Below are 19951 nucleotides of genomic sequence, written 5' to 3'. Positions count from 1 at the left end.
AAACAGTACTTAAAGAATGCTTATCTACCTAAGATACCTAAAGAGACTGAAAAAAAATGTTAGAAAGCAATATAACAATGATGGAATTAACTGAAGCACTTAAGAAGCAAAAATAATGGAAAGGCACCAGGTCCAGATGGGCTTCCGCAGAATTCCTGGCATAAAACATTACAAGAATCACTGAGCCTTCCATTGCCAGAAGTCATGAATGAAGTTATGTCAAAGAAGAAGATACCTAAAACATGGTCAGAAGCATATATTGCACTTATTCCAAAAGAAGAGGCTGATCCACTGCAAATTAAGAATTATAGACCTATTTCTTTACTAAATGCAGACTATAAAATTTTCGCTTCAATTTTGGAAGAAAGACTTAAAAATACTTAAATAATTTTATTCATCCTTATCAAAATGGATTTCTGCCAAAGAGACAAATCAAAGATAATATAAGAGTAATTTTGGATACTTTGAATATTATGGGGCACACCCAAAAGCAAATGGCATTGATATTTTTAGATGCACAAAAGGCATTTGATAATGTGAATTGGAGATTCATGCTATTATTATTGGAACAGATGGGTTTTGCCAGAAAATTTATCCAAGCAATAGAAGCCATATACCATAAGCAAACGGCAAAGGTAATGATAGAGGGAGAATTGACAGATTCCATCAATATAAGAAAAGGTACAAGACAAGGACGCCACTATCACCTTTGCTATTTGTATTAACTTTGGAAGTGTTGAATAGAAATATTAGAGACGATAAGAGTATAAAAGGAATTGAAAATTAAAAAGGAAGAATTTAAATTGCAAGCCTTTATGGATGATTTGGCTTTCATTTTAGAAGACCCTTTAGAAACAGCACCAAAATTATTGGAAAAGATAGAGGCATATGGTAAGGTGGCTGGTTTGAAAATAAGTAAAGATAAAACAAACATTTTGACAAAGAATATGCTACTAAGACAAAAAGAAGAACTGGCAGACCTATTGAAAATTCAAGTCACGAACAAGGTTAAGTATTTGGGGATATATTTGACACCAAGATGCAGTATATTAAAAGAGAACAATTACATCAAACTTAAACAACAGATAGCATTAGATTTGACGAAATTGAAAAATCTACAATTGTTATTAATAGGGAGAATCTCAACAATCAAGATGAATATTTTATCCAGAATTTTATACCTGTTTCAAACAATACCAATTAGGCTCGGAAAGGACTATTTTGAAGATTTAAATAAAATTGTGTTGAAATATACATGGCAAGGTAAGAAAGCGAGAATAAAGTTAAAACTTTTGTAAGACGCTAGAATTAGAGGAGGATTTGGTTTGCCTGATTGGGAGTTGTACTACCAAGCTACAAACTTGATGTAGGCTAAGGAATGGATAACATTAAGAAATACTAGATTGTCGACATTAGAAGGACATGATTTGCTGTTTGGGTGGCATGCTTTTCTATGGTATAAGGAACCAAAACGCAGAGGGCTATTTTAGAAGATATCATATACGGGAGTCTCTGTGGTTAAATTGGGAGAAGATTAAAGGACAATGCTATTTGAAAATTCCAGTCTGGTTAACGACTATTGAAGCATTTTCCTATCCCATAATATATAAGATGGAACAAACAGTTAGATATGGGGAAATATTGGATGAAAAGGGTGAACTTAAATCGATGCAAAATTTAGAGGATGAATTTTCATATAAACGAATTGGTTTTCATATGCGCAAATACATTCAAGGTATGATGAAGATCTCAAAACAGAAGGATTTTATGACAAATTGACTGACTTAGATAAGATTTTGACAGGTACTGATGAAAAGGTGATTAAAAAAATTGTATGGTTATTTATTGGAAACTAAAACTAGAGGAAGAACAAGTTAAAGAAACTATGATTGCTTGGGGGAAGAATTTTGGATAGGGATTGATTTAGAGAAATGGCAAAATTGTGGTCTCAAAATTATAAATGACAATGTCAACAGCATATAAAGAAAACTTGTATAAGATGTTTTAAAGGTGGCATTTTCCCCAGCAAGAATCACAAGAATGTTCAAGAATAAATCCGAAAAATGTTGGAAATGTCATCATATTACCATATGTGGTGGACTTGTGAGGACGCTAGAAAATACTGGACTCTAAAATCCAGCATGTAGTTGGAAAAAATGACAAAGAAACATATAGACTTGAAAACAGAGATATTTTTATTCGAATTTTACCTGATACATACAGTAAAGATTTAAAATATTTGATTGTAAATGTATTAACAGCGGCTAGGATTGTACTTGCTAAAAATTGGAAAAATGAGAAAATACCACTACAAGAGGAAATTATTAAGAAAATATTGGAATGTGCTGAAATGAGTAGATTGACATTTGAAATTAGAGAACAAGAGGATAAACAATTTTATAAAATTTGGGACCTTTTCTATCAATGGTTAGATAATAAAATACAATAATAGAATATTGAGAATTTTAGAAAATAATGAATATATAAAGATGTATTTCTTTTTGTTATCATATCTATAAAATGTTTTTGGGATAGATTTGGGAGGATTATATGAATTGTTATAAAATTAAGTAAATTATAGTTATCTCACAAAGTATGAATGAACAAAATTATAGTCAAATGATTGATTAATAGTGATACTAGGGTATTCAATTTTGATTGATAATATGAGTTATTATGCAATGTAACTGTAATTGAGACTATGAAATGGATGTACAAAAAACTTGTAAACCAACCCATACACTGCTTGTACATTTATGAAAGAAAGTTGGATATTTTTATGTTTTGTTTGTTTTTGTTTGTCTTTAAAAACCAATAAAACTTGTTTTAAAAAAATAAAATAAAAAACTCCTTTGTCAACTTTAAAGCAAAAGTTTGTTGATTGCAACTATTGCTGCTTTTCAGTTGCCACAAAGACGGGGGGAGGGAGAGCTACCTGTGGAATGCCAGTTCCATACTGCAACAAGAAACTGTCCCATGGGAACTCCTGGGAGAAGTAGCAAGTCCCAAGAAATGTAAGAGGATGAGGACTATTGAATTTCAGGGTGGAGTGGAGTAGGAGCTGCACCAGGAAAGGGAGGCTTCTGAGGACTCATAAAGTGGCAATGTTTCAGAGAACAGACATTTTTGCATGCCAAAGCATTCTAAGTGTGGTCATCATAGCTTTTATAAAGTGGTACTAATACTTCACATGATTTTGATTCTATGCCTCTGTTTATACAAACCAAGGATTGTGTTAGCTTTTTTTTTTTTTTGCTGCTGCCGCATAGTTATGTGGCAATCTTGTTCCACTACATCCCTTCTCTGACTTAACCAACCAGGTTTTTCTTTATTTCTTTATTTACTTACTTGTTTATTTATTAAATTTTTGTCAGGTGATGGACATACGTTTATCCCAAGAATGTTTAAAATCAGTTGTTGATTTTGATGCTCTCAATAAACTGCTCTAAAAAGATTGGACACAGGATAAAATTTGTCTAATGTGGTTAGATCCACGGAGTTCCTCTTGAGAAGGGTTACAACACTGCCTACTTCAGGGCAGATGGATACAGCCCCCTCCAGGGAAAAAAAAATCATTAATTATCCTGAAATTGAGAGTATCTCCAAACTTTGAAGGCTTCTAGAAATCCTTTAAAATGTGATATTTTCCAACAGTCCTGGGGATCCCCTGACAATACAACCCTGTGTGCTGGATGCATGGTAGGTAGTGTCTTGATGTACTTCTCTCTTGATTTCTTATGGGTGTTACCATAAAAGAGGAGCTGACCTGGGCGCTCACATTGCAACATTGGTCAAAAGGGCCCAGCAGAGATTATACTACCTGAGACTTCTCAGAAAACAACAGCTGAATGAAAAATTGCTGGTAACCTTCTACCATTGACCATAGAAAGCATTTTAACTTACTGCACCTGTGTATGGTTTGCCAATTGCACAGTGGCAGATAGGACAGCACTCCAGAGGGTTAACGTCATTGCTCAGAGGATCCATTGGTTGCCCTCTCCCCTCTTTGGAAGAGCTTCATAGCTCCAGCTGCCTTAAAAAGTTCAAAATATTCTAAAAGCTTCATCTCATCCTGGGCACCCTTTTTTTTGAACTATTACCATCTGACAGATTGTACAGGACAATAAAAACAAGGACACATAGACTGGAAACAGGGCAGTATCCCAGGGCAATAGATCTGTTCAATTATACTGTATAGTACCATGTTGGTGGGTGGGTTTTCAATTCAATGTGTGGAGTGTGAAGGATGTGCATCTGTCGTTTATTTTCATGGTCATGATGTGCACTGAAGATGGTGTTTTATTTTATTGTACGAGGTGCAATGACAATAAAGTAAAGTAAAGTAAACATAGCATTTAGTTCTCGTTGTTTTAATTTTTAATTTGTGATTTAATTGTGTACTGCCAAAAGCCACTTTGTGAAAAATAGACAACCATATAAATGTGATCAATAAATTTGAAAAGAAAGAGCCTTAAAGAAGATTAATTGGTGAAGGAATTCAAGAAGAGGAACTGAGTCTGTTATCTGCCAAGTCTTTTTATCCAATAAAAATGGGAAGATGGAGCAATATATTTCCATCCTTTCTAGATCTGGCTACAATTTTAAAAGAGATAATGAAATCGACATTGGTATCTATTCGTAGATTGGTCTTTTATTAGTTCTCCTCCCCCCTTCTTTTTGTTCCATTTAATCCCAGCACTGTATGTTAGTATTTTTTTCCTTTCAGAACCACAACCATATTCATTTTTGGTTGGTATTATAACAGTTTTTATCTCAATATTTAACAATGCAAATTGAAAAGATAAGAAAAGGTGGGAAGTAAATATGCACTTGATGGTTTTATGATGAGTCCTCTATTTGGCTTTTATTTGTTCTTTGAACCCAACTTCTCCCCCTTCATGGTTTCAGATATTTAGATATTTCAGCTTATAAGAGTTTATGATCTTAATAAAGAGTAATTGATTAAATGTACGATTGATGTATCTTTTGGCCTGTAGTGTAAGCAACAGGATGAGCAAAGTGCATTAATCTAAAATCATACCTCAAGCTACAAGAAATTCATATATTTCTAAGAAAGATAAATAGGGAACGACACATCCAAACTGGCAAAATATTAAAAAAAAGATTTCCTACCCAATACATTACATCCTTCTTCCTAACTCATCCTTTGAGATCTTTTTCTTTTGCCTCCCATTAGGGAAGAAATTGGACACCATGGAAATTAAAAACAAAACCATCAAACGTATATGACTCTTTAAGATGTATATTGATCAGAGTGCTTTGGATGAATTCAGAAGTTTTCTCTATGGTGTCACCAACCTTCCTGAGTTGAGATGGTCCCCTCTGGACAAGGAACACAATCATAGCAGCAAACTGGTTCTCCTTGTCGAACTTTCTTGACAAATCCTGGCTGACATTTTTCCACACATTTGGACTGAGGCAGAGACTGGAAAGAAAAAGCCTTTCTACTTAATAAAGTCTGGAGGGATGAAATGAGAAAAAAATTAAACATCAAGTCAAACTTAGTTCCTCCTCATAGTGTAATTCACATGCATTCCTCCATTCTTCATATATGCATGATTTTAAAATAAGATATCCACTTATTTTAAATTTGAGAGTAAACTTTATTGTCAAAGATGTATTACATTTCTTTTCCATTTGTGAACTTTATAAAGATTAACTGACTAATTAATGATTGATTGATGTATATTTTATACATCAATGCATTTATTTAAAATTGTATTTATTTTTAATTTATTTAAAATACCACATTTTTTGGAGTATAAGATGATCCAAAGTATAAGACCCACCTACCTTTTGGGGAGGAAAACAAGAAAAAGAAATCTGCCTCTGCCTCCCAGCAATTTGCCTCCTTGCAGCAAAAAGCTTCAGCACAGCCTGATTAGCATAAGCAGCTGATTGTCGGTTGGATCGGCCTCCATACAATCAGTTGTTTCAGGCTGCAGGGATTGACATAGCCCTATTGCTGTCTCCGCTTCCCATTTTTGCCCCATTCCAAGTGGCAGGAATCAGAATGGGCAGGAAAATGTAGCACATGGAGGCTGAAAAGCGTGTCTTATACTCCAAAAAATGCAGTAAATTAAAACTATGATTAAAAAGAAACTTCTGATTGGTAAGATGTAGAATGGTTTCTTCTGGATTGCAAAACTCCTTTTTGAAAACAGTTCAAAATGGTCTCCTAGTTAAGATACAAAGGAAAAATTCTTTACAGGTAAAGGCTGTCAACCTTAAACATGATGTTCCTCATTTGTATATTTATTTGATCAGTTTATACGGCTGCCATGCTGGTTAATTAAAAGTAAAACTGACTAATTTCTAAAATTATAGTGAGGTGAGATGGAGGTGAAAATGTGTCCATCAAAAAGGGTGAGTCAGGGATCTTCCGATGCATCACGTGGGGTCATGAGTGAGAGCTCTGTGTGGGAAAGTGATATACAACACAAGGTATCCAATACAAGGTTCCTGATACAATTAGGTAACACAAGCTAACAGGGAAATGCACACCTATATTCATTATATTAAGTGGCTTAATATAGTTAACAAACATTTGCATGCAAGGCAGTGGTGGGATTCAAAAATTTACTACTGGTTCTGTGGGCATGGCTTGGTGGGCATGGCATGGCTTGGTAGGTGTGGTGTGGCTTGGTGGCATGGCAGGGAAGGAAAAGTCTCCTTCCCTTCCCACTCCTGGGGATGGTAAAATCTCCTCTCTTCCCATTCCTGGGGAAGATTACTGGACAATCCCATTCCCTCCCCACCCCACTAACCTGCTTTCCAGCTCCGTTCTCTTATGCAGGGCAACAAAGAAGACCCAGCCAATCAGCTGGGACTCGGGAGGCAGAGAAGAGATGGGGCAGGGCCAGTCAGAGGTGGTATTGGCTGGTTCTCTGAACTATTCAAAATTTCCACTACCGATTCTCCAGAACTGATCAGAACATGCTGAATACCACCTCTGATGCAAGGGATTTTCAGATGAAGGGCACTCTTAAAAGCCAATGCCAAAACCTAAGTAACATTTCCCTTGAAATTGTTCTTTATTACTTCTGATATCAGGATTTTTTTTGCACTAAAGTTGTGTTTCAGTACTTCAGTTTTCAGGCTATTATTGTGGTATGATGGGCAGCAAATAAATTTAATCAATCAATGAATAAATAAGCTCACATCAGACCAGTCATTGTTATATCATGTGAACCGAAAGCCTTGGACCTCCTTGATGGTCCTCCCCAACCATGAGCCTGCAATTTTGGGAGACTCCTGACTCCAATCAGGACAAGATGAAGTGTCAGGGATCTAGCATCCACCCCCATTCGAATGGGGCACATTCTCCACTGGGACACATCCAAAGCCAAGTGTCATCAATCAATGCTAGAGCCCTGACACTTTTGGCCACCTAGCAATTATCTATGAAAGCATTTAAGGAATGTACTACTTCCCCCACTCCCTTTTTGCTTACAACTCTAAAAGTCCAGAGAAATATTTGCTTATTAAGGTTATTTCCCAACAAGACTTCCATCCAATTTTGATTCCATTTCATCAGATTGAGACCAAACTTGAACTCAGGTCCCGATCCACAGAATTGCCTTCACCTTTGATATTTGAAGAGAAGAAATTAGTGAAACTGAAACTAGTAACACCAAAATCCTCAGCATAAGAGGCAGTAGTGGGATCCTACCTTAGACACTACTGGTTCAGTTGGAGATCGTGCGCGTACACGCACCCCTAACATATCCACCCCTAAAAGCCAATCAGCTGAGAGGGTAAAGAAGTCACCCTCCCACCCTCCCATGCACTTTTCAGTCTTTTATCCTCTCAGCTGATCTTCGGAGGATTGTTTTCTTCCTCTCAGCTGATCCAAGGCATTTTTTTACTACAGGTTAGAGTAAACCGGTCCAAACTGGTAGCATACCACCACTGATATGATGCCCTCTCTCACCGGGTTTATGGAGATATTAAACTGCATATAAAATGGCAGAGATTTGTGTCCTAAGTAATAATCACTCCAAATCTCATTTTGGAAATAGCTAAATCAGGTTATAACAGTATTCAGCATTATAGCATCTCTCAGTCAATAGATCTGAAAACTCCCTATCTGTCTAAGAAAATTATAGATGTTTTACTCCACACATTCAATTCCCAGTCAAGGTTACCCACCCTTTTGACTAGATTTAGCCCACTTGAAATGGATTGTAAGTCTTTGGCGGGGGGGTTGTATCAATATTTTCCTCACCTTGTTCAGCAACTTTAGCTGTGACAAAACATCTTGGTTGATTATAATTCTCTGCCTTTCAAAACTCCCCAATTCCTTGTTGATGGGATCCTCCTTGGGCAGAAACACCCTACTAATGATCCGCAGATCTGTTGCTATGTCTCCATTTTGGTCCAAATACACTTTCAACAAAGAAAGATTATACAATTCATTCTTCTTGAAATATGGATGGAACTAGAGTGGAAACATTAAGGAATTTTAAGAAATCTTGTTTTCTTACCTCATATCCTCTTTTAACAATTTAATCTTTCTTCTACAGTTGTTTAACTTGCAAATATTGTGAGTTGGGAGAAAAAGTGTTGCCATTGTCTTTAAAGCTCAAGAACAAAGGTTTAGTAATAGTTCTCAATTGTGTCTGTGTGTGAGTATTTGTTTTCTGAGGTTTTCGCGGGTATTTGTATGTGGATCTTTGGTTATTCGGGTTTTCTCCCATGTAAAATTGGAAGTATCTAGGCGACGTTTCGATGAAGTCTCATTCATCATCTTGGGAGTTGGAAGAACAAGTGATGCCATTGTCTTCAAAGCTCAAGAACAAATGTGTGTGTGTATGTATGTATGTATGTATATATATATGTGTGTGTATATATATATGTATATGTATGTATGTATATATATACATACATACATACATACACAGAGAGAGAGAGAGAGAGAGAGAGAGAGATATCGATCTTTGGTTATTCGGGTTTTCTCCTGCATAAGATTGGAAGTATCTAGGCAACGTTTCAATGGTTGGGGGGCTGGCTGTGTTCTGATAGGCTGGAGGTGTGTTCTGTTCAGGTGGTGGCCTGTCATCGCAAACCTCTACATGGAACACTTTGAAACACAAGCTCTAGAAAAAATATGATCACAAACCCAAACTCTGGCTCAGATACGTAGATGACACCTTCATAATCTGGCCACACGGGAAAGAAAAACTGAACAACTTCCTCACACACCTCAACAGCCTACACCCCAAAATACAATTCACCATGGAAACAGAAGCTAACAATTATGGTCTCCCCAAGATACACAAAGAAGGAACTCCACTTAGACCAATAGTCAGCTCCATAGGCTCACCTCTACAAAACCTAGCCAAATTTCTCGCCAAACAACTACAGCCCTATGCAGAATCCATCAACTCACATGTAAGAAACTCATTCCAGTTCATCGAGATCATAAAGAAACAAAACTTACAACCCAGCGACCTACTAGTTAGCTTCGATGTCATATCCCTCTTCACCCAAGTGCCAATAAAAGAAGCCTTGACAGCCATCCAAAACAAATACAACCCCCCCAAGCACATCCTAGATCTGACCAACCACTGTCTATCCAATACATACTTCACCTACAATGGACAAAAATACAAACAAATAGAAGGAGCACCCATGGGATCACCCCTCTCACCTGTCATCGCAAACCTCTACATGGAACACTTTGAAACACAAGCTCTAGAAAAATATGATCACAAACCCAAACTCTGGCTCAGATACGTAGATGACACCTTCATAATCTGGCCACACGGGAAAGAAAAACTGAACAACTTCCTCACACACCTCAACAGCCTACACCCCAAAATACAATTCACCATGGAAACAGAAGCTAACAATCAACTTCCCTTCCTAGATGTCTTGGTATACAAAAAACCCAATGGCTCCCTAGGACACACCATCTACCAGAAGAAAACACATACAAACCTCTATCTACATGCACTCTCACACCACCACCCAGCACAGATCAATTCCGTAGCTGAGACACTCATCTCCAGAACAAAATGCTTAGCTGATGAACAACACCTAAAAACCAAACTAAACACTCTCACCAACGTACTAACAGCCAATGGATTCCAAAGAAAGAAGATTACCCACCTAATCCAAAAAGAAACCCCAACCAAAATCCAAGACAGACAACAAGAGAACGGCAAAGCCCTCCTCTCATATATAAAAGGCACTACAGACAAAATCAGCAAGATCCTCCAAAAACACAACATTAAAACTGCATTCTGCACAAACAGAAAAATATCCACCATCCTAAGAAACCCCAAAGACAAAATTGAACTAGAAAACCAAGCAGTATACGAAATCCCTTGCACTGCCTGCCCCACCACATACATTGGACAAACTAACAGAGGATTAAGTGCATGCGTTGAAGAACATAAGAACTCAATCAAAAAAGAAGAACCGACCTCTTCCCTGGTCCAACACCTCAAAGCCACAGGACATGAGATTGACTTTAAAAATACCAGAACTATCGCCAAAACCGAACACTTCAACAGCAGAATAATCAGAGAAGCCATAGAGATAGAAAAACGCCCACACAGCATGAATAAACGAGATGACACCTCCCGCCTACCAGCCATTTGGAAACCTGCCCTCATGAACAGACGAGTACCTAACATGAAAAATGACACCAGACCCACACCCATGAGGGCCACACAAGATGCCACCACCACACTTCCACGTAGAAAGCAGACTCACACCCACACAGAAGATGAGACATGACCACGGACCAGAAGCCGTACTGCAACTGCATCACTACCCACTTCAAACCCCTCCGAGCCATACATGAAGCAAACTGACACCCACCATGAAGATGCAGCACGACCACGAACTGGAAGCCAAACAGCAGGATCACAGCTCACCAGCTCAAATCCCCCAGCAACTAAGACTAACCTGAGCACAACCAAGCCCCCACCTGAACAGAACACGCCTCCAGCCAATCAGAACACGGCCAACCCCACAACCAATCAGAACACAGCCAAACCCCCAACCAATAAGAACACACCCCCACCCAATCAGAACACAGCCAAGCCCCCACCCAATCAAGTCACACCCCCACTAGCAGTTAAAAGGAAGAAGCAGCTGCAAGCTCACATCACTCTGAGAAGCACAGAGCCGAAGACACAAGCCTGAAGATGATGAATGAGACTTAATCGAAACGTTGCCTAGATACTTCCAATCTTACGTGGGAGAAAACCTGAATAACCAAAGACAAATACAAATACCCACAAGAACCTCTTCTTCTTCTTCTTCTTCTTTTTCTTCAGCGTTTGTCTCGCGCTCTGGCGAGGTCCGCTAATGTCCTTGAGTACTGCTTCCACGCCTCTCTGTCTGCCACGTATGTCGGGTCTGCCTTCGCGATCTCTAAATCGGCCTTGATCGTGTCCATCCAGCGTTGCTTAGGTCTACCACGCGGTCTCGCTCCTCCGACAGTCACCTTCATCGCAGATTTGATGATGGATTCTTCCTTGGCGCGACTCACATGGCCGAACCATCGTAGCCGGGACTGCCTCAGGACCGTGGGGATGGGCACGACGTTGAACCGTCTACGCACTTCTTCGTTCCTGACACGATCGAGTAGGGTGAGGCCTACCGACCATCGGAGCATTCGCATCTCCATTGTCTGAGTCTGCTTTCGACTTCTTTGGTCGTCGGCCAGCACTCTGTGCCGTATATGGCCACGGGGCGCACCACAGAGTTATAGATTTTCACCTTCAGGCGCATCGGCATCTTCTTGTCACAGAGGACGCCCGTGACGGACTTCCATTTGCCCCACGCTGCGTTGATCCTGGCTGCCACCTCAGCTTGTAGTAGGCCTTCTTCCACAAGAGTAGTTCCCAGGTACTTGAAGGTGGAGGCGCGTGGTAACTCCTGCCCGTTCACGTGGATGGAGCCTGTCGTTTCGTTGTCAGTGGTCAGGTATTCAGACTTCTTTAGGTTCAGCCGGAGCCCGAACTGCTCGAGGCGGTCATGCCACTGTTGGACTAGGTGCTCAAGTTCAGCCTTGCGCAGGTTGGCCAGGAACACATCATCGGCGTAGAGCAGTGTCCATGGGGCAGGCGTGTACAGGTCGTGGTGTAATTGTGTCCATCACCAGAATGAACAGCAGTGGTGAGAGAGCAGAGCCCTGGTGTACGCCCGACGGTGATATTGAACTCCTCTGATATCCCAGCCGCCGCTTTTACACGGCTTCTGTGACATCTGTATAGGAGTTGGACCCATTGTACGAGCAGCTCGGGCACGCCGTGATCCCGCAGTGCGTACCAGATGAGATCGTGCAGGGACTCGGTCGAAGGCCTTTTCCAAGTCCAGGAAGGCGGTGTGGAGCGGGATTTTCTTCTCTCTGTGAGCCTCCATCAGCATCCGCACACCGAAGATGGCGTCAGGTGGTGCCGCAGTTCTTGATGAATCCGCCTGGTTGACGCTGATGTCGACGATGTCCCGAATGCACTTATCGAGGACGCGCGTCAAGATCTTCATAGTATGTGACAGTAACCTGACCGGTCTGTAGTTGGAGCAGTCCGCTGGGCTGCCCTTTCCTTCCAGATCGGAACAGTGGTGCTGCGGTACCAGTCGTGTGGCACTTTTCCCGTGGAGACGATGTTGTTGAACAGCTCGCACAGCCACAATGCCGAGCCCGGTAGTGCCTTTTTCCAGAAGTCGGCAGGGATGTCGTCTGGTCCTGTTGCCTTACCGTTTTTCATGGCCTTGATGGCTTTTTGGGAGCCAAAAAACAGACAGAAGATATCAGAGACACCCATCAAGCAGAACACAGCAAACTCCGAGACCAATAAACACAGACCAAGACTCCCAACCAATCAGGATGAAGAAAAAACCATTCTGGCACAGCAATAGGCTGCCCCAAATTTAAATCTGAAACCACTGTAAAAGTCTGACCCACAGACGGACACAACACAGAAGCCTGATGATGGCAGATGAGATTCTGCTGAAACGTTGCTACAACTTTAAAAGAACTACAATGACGTGGGAAAATACCCGAACCAGCCGAACACCATACATGTAAGTACCGCGAAACTTAAGAAAACAAATATCAAACCTCTACGGGAGGAAATAAACAGCCAGATCAAAACCTACGAAACTGGAAATTAAAAGAGCAGGAATACTATGTGACCTCCAATTCCTACGCAGCTGCAGAGACAACAATACTACACCAACCTGCTTCAAATTAACATTTCATCAAAGCACAGCAGCCACTAAACGTATCCTGAAAAGAACTGAAATGGCTCTACTAAGGAACGAGCTCCACAGTAAGAGATTCCGATTAGATCAGTTAAACAAAGATTTGCTAGCACTACACCTGGAACTGAGCAGCAAAATCCACCCTCTACTTTGGGACAAGATAAAACAACTTACAACTTGGAGAGCTGAATCTGAAACCACTTACAAAAATGATAAACTCTTGAAAAAAATTAAAGAAATTAGAACATGACAAGAAAACCCCCAACAACTCACAACAACACCTGAAACAATTAGTGCACAACGTTTCCAACAGAGAACTCACCAAAACAGAAACAGATGTTCTAACCAAAGGATTCAATTATGCTATAGCACCCCAAAAAATCCCCACAGAATCCATCATATGTGCACTAGAATCCAGCCTAACTAAATTAAATACAGATGAAGCTGATAAAATAAGACACCAAGTTACCAATATCCTATGCACAAGCAAGCCACCCAAAAGCAACTTACAGAAAAATGAAATTAAAGCACTACAAACCCTGAAAAGAGATAGCAGCATAATCATCCTCCCAGCAGACAAAGGAAATGCCACTGTAGTAATGGACAGAAAAGACTACGAAACAAAATTGACAGACCTACTCCAAGATTCCACATACAAACCCATAAACACAGACCCAACCACATATCTGGAAAAATTAACCAAGAAGAAAATTATAACCAGCCACATAAGCAAAGAGATCCAACACACGATCATACCCAGAGAGAAATCTTCCAGATGCCCCAAACTATACGGCCTCCCAAAAATACACAAAGAAGGCATACCTCTCAGACCCATAGTCAGCTCCAGAGGAGCACCACTACAAAACCTAGCTAAACACCTAGCAAAAGAGCTACAGCCCCATGCTGAAACAGCAGCTTCCCATGTACAAAACTCATACCACTTCTTGGAAATGATCAAAGATCTACACGTGGAGCAAGAAGATCTGCTTGTAAGTTTTGACGTGGTTTCCTATTCACTCAAGTCCCGATAAAAGAGACCCTTGAAATCATCAAAAATAAATACCAACCAGCTAAACACCTCATGGAACTAACAGAACACTGCTTAACCAACACATATTTCATATACAAAGGACAAAGATACAAACAAATAGAAGGAGCCCCCATGGGATCACCACTGTCACCTGTCATTGCTAACCTGTTCATGGAAGAATTCGAATCCAGAGCCCTGGCCAATGCCATCCTCAAACCCAAACTATGGTTAAGATACATCGATGACACATTCGTGATTTGGCCCCATGGACAAGAAAACCTAAACAATTTCCTAACACACCTAAACAGCGCACACCCCAAAATCAAGTTCACCATGGAAACAGAAACAAACAAACAACTACCATTCCTAGATGTACTAATCTACAAAAAACAGATGGCACACTAGGACACACCATATACCAGAAGAAAAACACACACCAACCGCTACCTCAACGCCCAATCCCACCACCACCCAGCACAGATAAACTCCGTGGCTAAAACACTAATTACCAGAACCAAACGCCTGGCAGACAAGACACACATTAAGACTGAACTATGCACCCTGACTAAAGTAAAGACAGCCAACGGCTTCCATAAAAGCAAAATCACCAGCTTGATCCACAAAAACACACTGAAACATAATAGAGACCCAGAAGATGAACAGACCTATGGAACAGCTGTCCTGCCCTACATAAGAGGTACTACAGACAAAATTAGTAAGGTACTACACAAACATCACATCAGGACTGCCTTCAAAACAGACAGAAAAATAGCAGCCATCCTTAGCAACCCCAAAGATAAAATTGACCTGGAAAACCAAGGCATATACGAAGTCCCCTGTGCATCATGCCCGGCCACATACATTGGACAGACCAATAGAAGAATAAGTACCTGCCTGGATGAACACAAAAATGCAGTCAAAAAGCTGGAACACACTTCCTCACTAGTCCAACACATGGAAGCCACAGGTCATAGCATCAACTTCAATGGCACCAAAACCCTAGCCACTATAGAAAACCCCAGCCACAGAATCATCAGAGAAGCCATAGAGATTGAAAAAAGACCAGAAAGCATGAACAGAAGAGATGATTCCACCAGGCTGTCAATCATTTGGAAGCCTGCACTCACAAACAAAAAATCTCCACACCACAAGCCAGGCAAACACCTGGGCACAAACAGATCCCCCCTGATACCTCCAGCTCAAGCACACCCCAACCAGGCACCCAGATGAAACCCAGCTTCCTAACTAATGATAGCCATCCATTTACCCGAAGCCAAGCTGCACTAAAGGCCTCCAATAAAGTAACACAATGCTGCCAGCCAATCAAGATACAAAAAGAGCCAAAAAACAGACAGAAGATATCAGAGACACCCATCAAGCAGAACACAGCAAACTCCGAGACCAATAAACACAGACCAAGACTCCCAACCAATCAGGATGAAGAAAAACCATTCTGGCACAGCAATAGGCTGCCCCAAATTTAAATCTGAAACCACTGTAAAAGTCTGACCCACAGATGGACACAATACAGAAGCCTGATGATGGCAGATGAGATTCTGCTGAAACGTTGCTACAACTTTAAAAGAACTACAATGACGTGGGAAAATACCCGAACCAAGCCAAACACCATACATGTAAGTACCCGCGAAAACTTAAGAAAATATATATATATATATATATGGATCTTTGTTTATTTGGGTTTTCTCCCGCGTAAGATTGGAAGTATCTAGGCAACGTTTCGATGAAGTCTCATTCATCATCTTCAGGCTTCTGTCTTCGGCTCTGTGCTTCTCAGAGTGATGTGAGCTTGCAGCTGCTTCTTCCTTTTAACTGCTAGTGGGGGTGTGACTTGATTGGTTGGGGCTTGGTTGTGTTCTGATTGGGTGGGGGTGTGTTCTCATTGGTTGGGGGTTTGGCTGTGTTCTGATTGGTTGGGGGTTGGCCATGTTCTGATTGGCTGGAGGTGTGTTCTGTTCAGGTGGGGGGCTTGGTTGTGCTCAGGTTGGTCTTAGTTACTGGGGGATTTGAGCTGGTGAGCTGTGATCTTGCTGTTTGGCTTCGAGTTCGTGGTCGTGCTGCATCTTCATGGTGGGGGTCAGTTCGCTTCATGTATGGCTCAGGGGGTTGAAGTGGGTAGTGATGCAGCTGCAGTGCGGCTTCTGGTCTGTGGTCGTGTCTCATCTTCTGTGTGGGTGTGAGTCTGCTTTTTACGTGGAAGTGTGGTGGTGGCATCTTGTGTGGCCCTCATGGGTGTGGGTCTGGTGTCATTCATCATGTTAGGTCTGTGCTGGGTGGTGGTGTGAGACACCCTAGGACACACCATCTCCCTAGGACACACCATCTACCAAAAGAAAACACATACAAACCGCTATCTACACGCACTCTCACACCACCACCCAGCACAGATCAATTCCGTAGCTGAGACACTCATCTCCAGAACAAAATGCTTAGCTGATGAACAACACCTAAAAACCGAACTAAACACTCTCACCAACGTACTAACAGCCAATGGATTTCAAAGAAAGAAGATCACCCACCTAATCCAAAAAGAAACCCCAACCAAAATCCAAGACAGAGAACAAGAGAATGGCAAAGCCCTCCTCCCATATATAAAAGGCACTACAGACAAAATCAGCAAGATCCTCCAAAAACACAACATTAAAACAGTATTCTGCACAAACAGAAAAATATCCACCATCCTAAGAAACCCTAAAGACAAAATCGAAGTTAGAAAACCAAGGAGTATATGAAATCCCCTGCACTGCCTGCCTCACCACATACATTGGACAAACTAACAGAAGAATAAGTGCACGCGTTGAAGAACATAAGAACTCAATCAAAAAGAAGAACCAACCTCTTCCCTGGTCCAACACCTCAAAGCCACAGGACATGAGATTGACTTTAAAAATACCAGAACTATCGCCAAAACTGAACACCACAGCAGCAGAATAATCAGAGAAGCCATAGAGATAGAAAAACGCCCACACAGCATGAATAAAAGAGATGACACCTCCCGCTTACCAGCCATTTGGAAACCCGCCTCATGAACAGACGAGTACCCAACATGATAAATGACACCAGACCCACACCCATGAGGGCCACACAAGATGCCACCACCACACTTCCACGTAAAAATCAGACTCACACCCACACAGAAGATGAGACACGACCACAGACCAGAAGCCGCACTGCAGCTGCATCACTACCCACTTCAAACTCCTCTGAACCATACATGAAGCGAACTGACCCCCACCATGAAGATGTGGCACGACCACGAACTCGAAGCCAAACGAACACAGACCCAGACCCCAAACTCAAAGCCATATTAAAAACCCAAAATGCTACATCACAGCCACCCGCTCAGGACATCACATCAGAAAACTCAAGAAATTACACCTCAAGAACTCAAGAAGTCACAACACAGCAAATGACCCAGGATATCACAGCACAAGACCAAGGATACCACAGCAATAAATCTCACAAGGTCATCACACAACCCATTACCCAAGCTGTTACTACACAGGAGGCTAATCGAAAAGAGATCAAAACACAAATGACCCAGGAGATTACAACGCAAGACCCAGGATACCACAACAAAAGAACTCACAAGCCCATCACACAACCCATTACCCAAGCCGTTAAAACACAAGAGGCTACGACCCAGGAGATGACAGCACAAGATCCAGGATATCTCTACAACAAAAGGCCATTACACAGCCCATTATACCAACATCAACCCATCAACCAATCAGAGGCTGCAGCACAGCCAACCAGCCCAGCACACCATCCCCCACCACTTGTATATATAGAGATGGCAGCTCCGGTCACACACTGCTTGCACTGGCACCAAGCCGAAGCACAGCCTGAAGATGGCAGTGGGACTCGCAAACGTTGCCTAGATACTTTGAATCTTACGCGGGAGAAAACCGAATAACCAAAGATCCATATATATATATATATATATATATATATATATATATATATATATATATATATATATATATATATATATATATATATATATATATTCATATATTTTCACGGGTACAGGTATGGAGGTCTTGATGTGTTCGGTTCTTTTCCCGTGTAAGATTGAGAGCATCTTGGCAATGTTTCGACGAGGTCCCACTCGCCATCTTCAGGCTGGTGATTTCAGCATCGTGCTTGTGCAAGCAAAGCGTGATCAGAGCTGACGTCTCCCTATATATACTGGTGGGGATGTTGGCAGTGTTTTCATTTCTTGATTCGTTGATGGAGTTGATGTTTGCTGATTGGCTGGCTTTTTCGTAAGAACATGTGTGGCTGAGGTATTGGCTGTGTGCCTATCAGCCTCCTGTGTTTTAACGACATGGGTAATGGGCTGTGTGATGACCTTCTGAGTTTTATTTTTTTGACCTCCTGGGTCTTGAGCTGTAATCTCCTGGGTTGTAATGACATCGTAAATCACTGAATCTCATAAATCACCAAACCAGTAGTTAACCCTGTTGGATCCCACCCTTGCTTGTTGGGACCCCATACCTGCCATGGATGCAGCCTCTGAGCCCCCAAACTCTCTTCTCCCTTCTTTCTTCCCCTCTTGGAATTGGACGCAGAATTTAATGTGTGGGCCAGAATCTTAATGACACTGTACGTAATGCTGCCATTTTGGATCTGCTTCCTATTTTTTTTCTCTTGGGTCTCCAGTGGTGCTTTCTGGGTGCATCTTTTCCGGCCTTTGACAGAAAAGACGTGTTTTGAAATAGCACAATGAAAATACTCATTTTGAAATTCAGGTTCCACAAAGAAAGCACTTTTATAGGCATCATCTTTTTGCCAACTTTTTTTCCACTTATAAGGAAAGCTCCAAATACTATGGACGTACTTGTAATGTCTTTTTTCTTTCATTGAATATACTCCAACTGTTGTCATGATCCAGACTTTCCCTTGAATAGGTTCTGGTAAATGCATAAGTGTTAAATGGAAGAGAAGAATTCTGTCCAAAATGGACTCAAATTCTGTGAAATGAACAAAGACATTGACTTGTTTCCACATAGAGAGGGCATTCCTGAGGGCTGCTGTATTTCCAGTCACTGAGAATTGTTGTGATATAACAACACAAATTGCATTCCTCACAAGCATAGGGGTAAAAGTTCTCATGAAATTTTCTCCCTTCTCTGTGTCTGGAGCAAAGAGACCAATCAAAGTCCATCCAAAATGGAGGAGCAGTTGGACAATTGCTGGGTACTGAAACCCTTCTTTGGAGAGCATTGGATGGAAAAAAGGGAATCGACTTTTATCACTCAGAGCCTCTGAAGCAGTTTTCCCACTGATCTGAAAAAATCAACCGTGCTGTGTTATATTTGGGGTCCTACCAAGTCCCAATTTTTAGCTTTCAATGAATCCAACTTTTTTCTCATGCATATATTAGAACAGTTTCTTCCTGATTAGTCATTAGGCCATATCATATTTTTTTTGGTTATTTTTTTCTCTATTTGTAAAAAGACAGAGAGATTGCAGTACCTATGTCAACTGTACATTCAAGAATGTTTTAGTTGAAATGTGTTTGTTCTAAGCATTTGAGATTCTTACAATTTCCATATCATTAATTTTATATAAAAAATACATGTCCTAATTTTATAAATTGTAAATAAATCCCAATTCAGCTCTCAGGGCAGCAGTTGGAAGACTCTACTCTAC

General features: G+C 40.9%; 1 long non-coding RNA gene across 1 annotated transcript; it reads right to left on the bottom strand.

Moving 5' to 3' along the window:
• Positions 1-5135: 5135 nt before the first annotated feature.
• Positions 5136-19569, bottom strand: LOC148128451 (uncharacterized). The gene is made up of 3 exons (XR_015746394.1): positions 18794-19569; positions 8249-8461; positions 5136-5446 (listed from the first exon to the last, which is right to left on the bottom strand). It is a non-coding gene; the product is annotated as an uncharacterized LOC148128451 (long non-coding RNA).
• Between the last annotated feature and the right edge of the window lie 382 nt (positions 19570-19951).

Source organism: Notechis scutatus, unplaced genomic scaffold (assembly GCF_049901735.1).
Source record: "Notechis scutatus isolate UNSWTSFEM ecotype Mainland unplaced genomic scaffold, rNotScu1.2 NSCUSCF70, whole genome shotgun sequence".
Taxonomy (NCBI): Eukaryota; Metazoa; Chordata; class Lepidosauria; order Squamata; family Elapidae; genus Notechis; species Notechis scutatus.
The sequence above is the reverse complement of the archived record's forward strand: the minus strand, read 5'-3'. Positions and strand labels throughout refer to the sequence as shown.